At 39.4% G+C, this 11124-nt stretch overlaps 1 long non-coding RNA gene across 1 annotated transcript in view; it reads right to left on the bottom strand.

The window, feature by feature from the left end:
- Positions 1–443: 443 nt before the first annotated feature.
- Positions 444–11124, bottom strand: part of LOC117032437 (uncharacterized) — a 28207-nt gene continuing 17526 nt past the window's right edge. The window contains exon 4 of the long non-coding RNA XR_004424729.1: positions 444–2412. This is a non-coding gene — a long non-coding RNA (uncharacterized LOC117032437). The remainder of the gene's footprint in view (positions 2413–11124) is intronic.

Below are 11124 nucleotides of genomic sequence, written 5' to 3'. Positions count from 1 at the left end.
GTGTTTGTGACAGCTGAGAGGCACTCAGCTTCTGAGACACTTCAGCTGGGCAGATACTGCAGAGCAAGACCAGCTCTCTCTCTCTCTCCTCTCATCTTTCATCTTCTCTCTCTCTATTGGGGAAGGAGGTCCCCTCTCAGGAGTTTCTCTCACACTCTCCATTAGGGAAATCCTCAAGAATGAGGCAAGGTCCAAACCCGCAGTGAAAAATCTGAGCTGTTCCAAGGAGCACCTCAGGTCCATCCTGCAATATTCAAAACTAGAACCTGGGCAAATGTTGGCATCCATAGGCAGGAAGTGAGTACTCTCATGAGAGGGAGAATCTTCCCAGGGGAGGGAAGCAAATAGCGAGGGGTAAAGGGAGATGGGAATAATAAACCAAAGATCAGAGACCAAAAAGTTCCACAATATTAGCTTTTAGTATTAGCTGTTCTTTTCTCCAGTCAAAAAGAATATGTAAACAAAAAAGGAGCTATATACAAAACCTGACCAGCTGGGGGTTAGGGGCACATAGATGGCTTTACAAACTTTGTGATTGAAAGTGAGTACACAGGATAGTCTGATCATAAATTCCTAACTGGGCAGGTCATGGCAGGTAGTCACATCCCAGGCCTCTAGCTTCCTTAGCAAAGGTCAATCATTACCTTAAATGAGTCCTGTCTGCTGTTTTTATTGCATCTGGGAAAATATACCTTTGAAATGTCAGAGTAATTTTTTCCCCAGACCCTTTGATGGCACAACCGCTGGCACAAACCACCAGAGCAGGAGACCACAAAACTCCTCGTTGTTACTTTGTTGTCCATTTCTACATACTATAAATGTTAAATGTTAACTATCCCATAGCCACCAATGTAAAAGAAGTATGCATCTCTCCATTTTACTTTTTATCCAATCCTAGACATTTTCCTGCTCTGCTTTCTCCCACCTCCCTAATCTACTCTCAATAGATTTCATGTGACTTTTCTTACATTGTATCCTCTGATTATAAATGTATAAAATAAGCTTTAAAACTGCCATTCTCCAGAGCATTTTCTCAATCCATTCAGATTTTGCTTCTGAGCATATTCTCAAAACTTTGGCTCAGATACTTATAAAACTTTTCTATAGGTTGGATGTTCTTTCATCAACATTTACTTGGTGTAGTCGGCAGGATTCCAAAGAAGTACAGCCAAGACCACCCTGCAGACCAGTATTAGGTACCGGCAGAGACACATTGGTGCCCCACCAGCTCCCCACTTCCTATTGGGTGAGTTTTCTCTTGGAATCTCACCTCCCTCACTTAAGGTAGGCGGTCTTGACTTTATTTGAGCTATTCTTAGAAAATCCTCAAGGTGGCACTAAAGGATAAGGGTTGAGATAACCCAGAACCAGCAGAAAAAAAAACGGGCAGTTGTTGACAGGATAGAAAAGATCCAGGGTGTTTTTTCATAATAAAGGCCCATAGGACCTGACTGCCTTGCATTTACCTATCCTTTCCTTTTGAAACAAATTCAACCTCAACTCATATCCCATGGTTACACTATTTCCCTATCCCAATGGTCCACCATTTCAACAAGACAATGTCAATACTGGGACTTCCTAATGCTGTGAGGCACTATCTGACCAAAAGGTTGGTTATCGATGCATCCTTTGGATTGATTTATGACCAAAATGGAGAACTGTGACTGAAAGGGAGGATATGTATTAAATCTGACAAGCTCAGTGACCTAAAGTAACCCTCACAGAGAAATCTGATCATAAATTCCTAACTGGTCAGGTCATGGTAGCTAGTCAGGTAGCAAAGGTCTATAAGTTCCTTAGTAAAAGACTTATCTTTGCCTTAAGCAAGCCCTGTCCATTGTTCTTGTGCATCTAGGTTAACACACCTTTGTCATGCCAGAATAATCCTCTTTTCTAGACCCCCTTGGAGGTGTAACCACCCTCAAGGGAGCATTTTCTCAGTCCCTTGATCTTGCTTCAAGGCATGTCCTCTTTGTTGCCCCAATAAAGTCTGACAAACTAATAAAATGTTCTGTTGGTTTGGATGCTCTTGTGTTGACAGGATCTAGGAAAGAATATACAGTTTCCATATAGATACAGCAAGGAGAACAGTATAACAATAAATCAGTTTCATCCTCTATTCCTATTCTGTCTTAGGATAGCTCATTCATAAAAAGATATATATTCCAACAAAGGACTACAACAATAACTACAGATATTACCATCAAAATACAAAGAGAAAGAGTTTAAGGTACATAACATTAGGTCTTTATAAAGAGTTTTAAAGTCCAAACTTTTAGCAGGTCATAATAATAAACAAAAGATCAGAGACCAGAATCTCGGAATAACTAGCTGATTACTCAGATGTCATCTTCTTCTTGTCCTTGGAGCTTTCCGTGTTTCTTTGACAAAGAAACTTCTACGCACTCAAGTCTATTTGGAAACAGAAAAAATAAATAAAAATAAAACCTTGTTAAGAAAGACCCTTTCTGTGTATAAATAATTGAAGATGTTTTAGATTCTGTTTATCTGTTTACTTGCAGGGTTAGAGATAATAAATTCTCTGCTCCAGGCTAAAGTTGGAATTGATGCTAAAAGGAAATATGGTAAAAGGAGGATCAGCAGTTTTCTCCCTGGAGCTCTTTTTGTTTAATTAATTTTGTACCTTTTGACTGCCATCACCCATTTACCTCACTCCTCCCTCCTGCCTCTGGCAACCACCAATCCCATTCTCCATATCTATGAGCTTGTTTTGTTTTGTTTTTAGAATCCACATATAAGAGAGATCATACAATATTTGTTTTTCTTTGTCTCACTGATTTATTTCACTTAGCATAATGCTCTCAAGGTCCATCTATGTTGTTGCAAATGGCAATATTTCACTATTTTTTATGGCTGAATAATACCCCATTATGTAATATATTTACAACAGTTTCTTTATCGATTCACACTGATGGACACTTAGGTTGTTTATCTTGACTATTGTAATTAATACTGCAATGAACATAGAGGCTCATATATCTTTTTGAGTTAGTGTTTTCATTTTCTTCTGATAAATACCCAGAAATGGAATTGCTGAATTTTATGATAGTTAGTTGTCTTTTTAATTTTCTGAGAAACATTTACACTGTTTTCCATAGTGGCTGCACAAATTTACAATCCCATCAAGGGTGCACAAGTGTTCCCTTTTCTCTATATCCTTGTCCACACTTGTTATTTCTTGTTTGTTTGTTTGTTTGTTTTATAATAGCCATCCTAATAGGTATGAGTTCAATGTCATTGTGGTTTTGATTTGCATTTCCCTGATGACTAATGATGTAGAGCAGTTTTCCATGGACCTGTTGACAATATGTATGTCTTCTTTGGAAAAATATCTGCTGAGATCTTCTGCCTATTTTTTAATCGAATTGTGTTTTTGCTGTTGAGCTATAGGAGCTCTTTATACAGTTTGGATATTAACCCCTTATCCGATATATGATTTGCAAATATTTTCACCCATACAGTAGGTTACCTTTTCATTTTGTTGATGATTTCCTTTGCTGCGCAGAAGCTTTTTAGTGTGACATAGTTGTAGCCCCATTTGTTTATTTTTGCTTTTGTTGCTTTTGGTGTCACATTCAAAAAATATCACCGAGATCTATGTCAGAGAGCTTGCCATCTGTTTTCTTCTAGGATTTTTATGGTTTCAGGTCTTACGTTTAAGTCTTTAATTCATTTTGAGTTATTTTTTTGTGTACGGCATGAGAGAGTAGTTCTGTTTCATTCTTTTGCATGTAGTTATCCAGTTTTTCCAACATCATTTATTGAAGAGACTGTCCTTTCCCCATTATATAGTCTTTGCTCCTTTGTAATAAATTAATTGACTACATATGCGTGGGTTTATTTCTGGGCTCTCTGTTCTGTTACAATGGTCTGTGTGTCTGCTTTTTCTGCCAATAAAAGGTACATGGGATTTCTTTGTGTTATTTCTTACGACTGCGTGTGAATCTGTAATTATCTCAAAATAAAAGTTTAATTTTTAAAAAGCTTATCTGAATGTTGGGGGATGCGATGGTGAACAATGGTTATTTCTTTGCTACCAGCATCCATTTCTTCTTGTCTTGATAGGAGAAATCTATTTCTTTTGGGGAACTTGTTTCTTGTCATTGCATGCAATCTTGGCGGGGCTATATTTAAGGTGGCTTGCCCTGCTCTAGACAAGAGATAAGACATTGGAAGACATTGTCTTTCAGACATTTGAATCTTGAGTGAGTGATGCAAGGATGGAAGAGACAGTTTAAATCTATTCATTCCAGCACCTGAGTCCTGGATGAATATTTCCTGCTACTTTGATGCTACTTTGAAACAATGATATCCGTTTCTCCAGTTTTGCCATTAACTCTGTGACCATCCCAATTCCTTCCCCAAAATTTGTTTAAGAAAACCAATTCAATTGGTGTGAGTTATCTGTCATTTGCTATTCAAAGAGATCTCACAACCATTTGAGTTATTAATTACTCAGGTTTCATCCAGTCAGTTTTCTTATTTTTTACATAGACTAAATTAGAGTTCCCCAATTTCAATATTAGATCATTGGGAAGGGCAGCAAGTGTTCAGAAACTCTCTCAGGTAGTAGTTACTGTGAAAAGTAAATGCAGTGATATATTTAAATTATTTAACAATACCTAACATATTCTAAGTTGTTGACAAATGCTGACAAGGTGATGATGATGATACTGATGATGGTTTCCTGAATTATAGAATTTCTGAATCAAAAGTTCCAAGTAATTTGTTTTTTTTGTTGTTGTTGTTGTTGCTGATAAAGTGAAACCAAGTAGAGTGATTATTTTCATAAGTAGATCATGTAGTTTTCTGGTCATCTGAATGCAGATAATAACAATGCTAACAGGTTATAAGCATTTTTTCTTCTCAGTAATTCAAAGACATTTTCTGCACTTATTTGTCTATTAATTTATTCATAAAATTCTTCCTTCATGTATAGTATAGAAGAAGACTTCACCTGCTCTACTGAAGGAGGTCATCAAGAGGACATGACTGCCGGTTGACCCTTGAGATGGCACTCAGAGGCTCCTCACCCCTTCCTTTGTCCTTGGAATGTTTGCTCTGCCCATCATTCCCACAATGGGAGCTTTTCCAAGGATGGGGACTGAGAGAGTAAGGAGTTGTTGAGATCAACTAGACGCTGTGTGTGACTAAACCCAGTTAAGGCCTTTACATAAACTTTTGCGATCTGGTGGGCGTGTGCAGAGATCTACTTGTCTTGTGGCCACAAAGACAAACCTCATATACGAGTTCCCTTGCTTATTAAACCTGCCACCTACCAATCTGGAGTGGTCTGCCTCTTTCTTTGGTCTCTCCCTGTCCTCTGTGTATGGGGACCAGTTTCAGATTTCAAGAAGGAAGGTCCCAAGGTTGCTAACCAACATCCCCTAGTTGAATTATCACAGATTATTAGTTGGGGAAACATTAAAAAAACAAAACAACAACAACAAAAAAAACAGAAAATAGAGACATAAATGTGAATATTTCACCTTAGTATTCTCATTTCTAAAATGACCAGATTGAGAGCAACTGCATACATGGTTATACTTTGTAAATTAGAAATATGTTCAAATCTAAGGCAATTGAAAGTCATCATTTGGCTCTGCTGCCCACATTTTTATTGCAGCATGCATCTTACTTATTAATCAAGCACCTACTGACGCAGCCATTGGGATAGTGGAGTCAGTGGTGTATAAGAATGAACATGACTTTCAGGAGCACAGCCTACTGAGAATTGCCAAAAAAGGTTTTTTATAAAACATGGTAACAGGTATCCTGATAGCTTTAATGTCCAGGGGCTATGGAAGCACAAAGAGGAAATCCATTTACTGGCATTTGACGGGGGCCTTAAGGGATGAGCAGAATTTCTCAAACCAGACATTTAAAGAGTAAGAATGGGAAGGAAGAGCATTCCAGGTGGAAGGAACAGTTTGGGCAAAGGCACAGAGGCACAGGAGAACTCAACAGAGCACCCTCAAATAGACAGCGCAGCGTGCCTGGAGTGGAGCATTCGTGGGGGAGAGTGAGAGGTGAGCCTGGAAGGGCCGTTTAGGGCCATCTGTGAGGGTGCAGAGAAATGAAGGCCATGATGATGATGGTGCACCATCAGAAAGGGGTAAAAGAAAAATGAGCCCAGTGATGACACTGTAAAGCACTGAGTTCCTCAACAGCCATGATAAATTCATCAGAAACCAGTTGCTATGAATTTACGTCATACAAAACAAAACGTTTTTGCCTGTTCTTCATAGAGGTTGGAGGGAAGTTAACTGCTATAGTCACGGCACAACTAATCATTGTGAACATCTCTTCCACTTTCTGTTAAATTACCTGGAAATGTAATTTTTACATTTTATTAGTAGATCTTTCTGGCGCTACTCAGAAATGTGAAATATTTGGAAACTAAAATTGATATTGTATAAAATAATGACATGTGCATTTTTAAATCCTCGCCCTTAACCCCAAACTTCATCCAATGTTTGCAGCCTATGGACCATTGTCCCAGGAAATGCATCAGACATACTGCCCTGACAACTTAGGCAGCAAGTGAGAGGCAAACAAAAGCTAAAGTGGCATCATCTGGAGAGACATGCTGAATGACCCTGAGAAAATGTCTACACTGGAAATTATGTTTCTTTTAGAGTTGAAATCAGAGTCCACCCAAATTAGTTACCCTCTTTAGGTTTAGTTAGTGTTTGATTTTCTTGGACCAAAGTACTTAAAGGTACTTACATAAGTACTAAAGGTAGTTACGTAATCCACTGCAACTCAAAACTAACAATTGAGCACATGTAATAGTTAAGTGGATGAATCAATCTGCACGACTGCAGAATGTGTTACAAGAAACTTAGCACGAGTATTTCTGCTATTTTAAAGCAGGCATGCCAACGCTGGCAGCAATGTGTCAGCAAAAACTATCTTTGCTTAACGTAAATATTTTGGACAAAATTGAGAATGGACTCATTTGACATGAAGTCTTTGAGTTATCAGCCACCTTTAATTTTTTCAGTTGGCCAAATAGAGATTTAACTTAAATTGCTAAGGTGTTCAGTTAGGGTACTTAATCTCTTCTTTACTGCTCCTAATTCGAAAGGAATCTATTGCCCCAATTGTGTACCCTTCATTCCACATGATCTAAGACTTTGTGCAAAACCCAGCAACTTTCCCATGCTTTTTCAATGAATGAGCCACACAGTAGCAGGAGAAAAACTGTGCAGCTGGCACTACCATCTCTTTGATGTTGTTTTAGAATAGACAATAAATGACAGAAAAAATGATAAAAGCCCATCAGAACCCAGTAGAGTGTCCAGATGACAGTATTTACTAAGTCACATTTGTCCAGCAAATCTATAAAATATGTATGGGCTAGAGTTGTAATCACATTGCTGCCTTCAGAACCCACGGGAAGAGGCAGAATTAATTCCATTCCAGAGGTAAAGAACTGAACGTGGTAAGAAAGAGACTATGTTTGGGTTGGGATCAGAGCTGTTCAACACGAAATGGGGATTGGAAGGGAAGCATCCAAGCCTATCATTTGGCAGCTGTAGCTGATGTTCTTATTGACTAAGATGCTCTTTTATTCTTTGTGGTTCTCATTCTCAGCACCACACACTGGAAGGAACTCTGGACTGAATCAGAAGTCACCATGTCTAGTCTTAGATATGACACCAACTCAATACAAAAAATGCACGGTCAGTCATTGAACCTCTTTGAATTCTTCACTCGGATAATAGAAACAGTGATATCTGCTCTAATGACTGACTGCCTCCCTGGGTGGGTGTGAAGTCCACATGGGCAGATGAAACAGCCCTGTGAACACCCTGGTACCACCAGCACTAAGCAACAGGCACCTAGGCCAGCATTACTTCCTTGGCCTCACTGAGCCTCCATCTGACTATACCTCTGTCTTTTCTCCCTGCACCCACTTGCCTGCAGGCCACCCAGTGGGGTACAGAAGAAGCAGGTGAGAGAAGGAGGGAGTCAATTCTTCTCTGTTTGGATTTCTTTTAGCAAAGGCACAGGGCGACTAGAGAGTTTCCCTATTAGCAAAGCACTAAAAGTCCATTTAAAAAGATGGTTTTTATTTAGTCATTTAAAGAAAGATAAGATTGATAACTTATTAGGCTAAGATGAGAAAGGAACTAAACTAGGCATCTCTAAAGTTTTCACTTCCTAACCCATTTATAACTAACACCAACAAAAAATGTTGAATTCAATTGTACACTAGTGGTTTAAATGAAGGAAAGAGCTTCAAATATCACATCTCTGGAAACTTACCATTATTTAAAAAATCTAATCTGAGGGGAAAATATATATTGAAAAGATTCCAAAAATTTGGAGTACTGGACCAGATAACTACCCAAAATAAGTTTGAGTGAAGTAATAAATCTTTTAAAGAAAGATTCCTCCCAAGACATAAACATATTGTAAATCCTTGAAAGCAGCTCTGTTCTGGAGTTTTTATTTTGTACAGAATGACTTCAGACATATAGTTTAGTAGAGACAAGGCCCTTCAAACAGAGCAGAGTAACAAACTTTCCAAACAGAAAAGTCAAGTACAGAAGATATAGAAGCTTTCCCCGAGGGAACACCCATGAACACAGTTGCGAGCATCTTAGCCTTCCGGGAGATGTTCTCAAACTCCTCTTTAGAAACTCGGACTAAGTGAAATCAGTAACTAATTGTTCTCCTGCAGCATCAATGATGAAAGAGTGCTATTTAAATCCTATGTCGGCTGAGGATTTCAGAACAATTTACAAAAGAAGAAAGTAAGGCCCAGATTGATGAACAGGCTTCTCAGCAGCTCATCCTGAATTCAGGCAGCTTCGTTCCGCTGGACCAGCTGCCCTGTGGCTGTGGATGAACCCAGGCTGCAGGCTCCGGTGAGGGACAAGTTGAATGCAACCGTTCCTTTCCCAGCGGCTTTTCAGTGAGAGGATGACCGTCGCCCCCTTATTTCTACCGGTGGCAACAAGCACAGCTATTTAGTAGTCTTACTTTGGGGATCGCTTTAGGGTGGATAGAAAGATGTTGGCAACATTCTACAGATGCTTTTTTTTTTCCCTGAGAAAAGGAATAAATCTCAATATCTTGATACAAGTTTCTATTTTTACAGTTTAACTTTTTTTGCCTCGCTCTCTGACATTTTTATGCCAACAAAGTTTCTATTGAGGTATGTACAATTTACATGGATGAAAATGAACATACCTCAACTGTATAGTTCATTAAGTTTTGACACATTTATACATTTATGAACCTATCTCCTAAATAAAGATATAGAAATTCCCATCATCCTAGAAAGTTTCCGCATGTCCCGTCCAGTCAATACAAGGCAACCACTGTTCTGTATTTCTCACCATGGAGTAGTGTTGCCTGTTCTTGAACTTTACATAATAGAATTATAGAATATGCTCTTTTTCAAGGGGGCTTCTTTTGCTGACATGGTGTTTTTGAGATTCATCCATGTTGCACACAGAAATCGTTTTTCTTTTTTTAAATTGTTGAATATGAATATATCACAATGTGTCTATCCATTCTCCTGTGGATGGACACCTGTCTGTCATTCTCAGTTGGGAGCTATTATGAGTAAAGCTGCTCTGAATACTCCTAGTTGGGCATACCCCTAAATCTAAAGTTGCTGAGTCAGTGAGTAGGCATGTGGTTAATTGACACTAAGAAACTGGTGAGCACCTCTCCAGAGTGGTTTTATCATTTTACATCCCTCTCGTAAGTAAGGTGTGAAAGTTCCAGTTGTTTTTCGTCTTCACTGACAAGAAACTATTGCAGCCGTTTTTAATTTTATTCATTCTAGTGGGCATGAAATGTCACCTCATTGTGAACTCAAAGAGTTTTTAAGAGAACTTGAGCCATCTTAGCACATCTCAAATGATCTCCTAAGTTCTAATAAGGCAAGTTATCTGTAATTTAAAATGTGATACCATCTGTATCGTGACAGGTCAAGCATATGAGACAGTGGGTTGTATTTTAACCTTTAACCTAAAGGTTGTGTGGGGATAGTCCTAGGACATATACACCGAATTTTATTATTTTGGGAGTATAATTTGATAATGCTAACTAACTGTATTGTCATGCGGGGTGATATGAGGGGTCTCAGCTCCTGCTCCCCACATAAGAACACAGGATACGGTGAGGCCAAAAAGGAACACCCACGGAGCCACACATAGGAGAGTCACACCACTATAGTCTCGCTGTCGACTGGTTTGGAGACACAGGAGGCAGGAGCCACACGATCCACAACCCGCTGTCCACTTGTCTCTGCCAACCAACCTCACTTGCTAACTGCAATCCGCCTCTGTGCAATTCGTAATCCACACTCCACCACGCCACGCCACTACGCCACTACGCCACTACGCCACTACGCCACTACACCACCACACCACCACCTTGCTAGCTTAGCCACAGCAGCTATATCAGTGGCTAATGGCTAACCGGGAACCGCCAATGGCCAACTAGTCACAGCTGATAACCATCTACTACCCGAGCCAGCACCTTTCTATGTGAGGCCGATAGCTTGGAAACTGCTCTGTCCCCACAGTATCTTGGCTTTAAACATATGCTTACTTACCGCTATACTTTACGGCTCATTTTAGCCATTTGGTAACCTGGCTCATAGGAAGTAAAGATAAAAGTGGAGATTGCCTGAGCATCAAATCCTCAAATAAATACTTTCTGAATGAAGCAAGACCTTTGGAAGGATTTTGCCTCACAATAAAGCAGTATTCAATTAGCCCTACTATATGCTAATGCTTTGCATATCTTATCTCATTTAATCTTCACAACATCGTAATAATTATTATCCCCATTTCCTCAGTAAAAAAACCGAGGCTTAACAGAGTTACATAACCTGCTTAAGGTCTCAGCTAGATAGCTGCAGAATGGCTGCCCTGTCCCTGCTCTGACTCTGAGCTAAATCAGGGTACTAAATCCCTGTAAACCCTGCTCTCTTACAGCAGAGAAGTTATTAGGGCACACAGGTGAAGAAAGAACACCAGGTGCTTTTATAGAGGTATGTCAAGACAAGGAGGCAGTGACTAACTGTCTAGAGACATGGAATTACGTTTCTAAGTAGAGTAAACTCAGGGCTCA

The sequence above is a fragment of the Rhinolophus ferrumequinum genome, chromosome 12 (assembly GCF_004115265.2).
Source record: "Rhinolophus ferrumequinum isolate MPI-CBG mRhiFer1 chromosome 12, mRhiFer1_v1.p, whole genome shotgun sequence".
Lineage (NCBI taxonomy): Eukaryota > Metazoa > Chordata > Mammalia > Chiroptera > Rhinolophidae > Rhinolophus > Rhinolophus ferrumequinum.
This window is presented reverse-complemented; position numbering and strand designations above follow the sequence as displayed.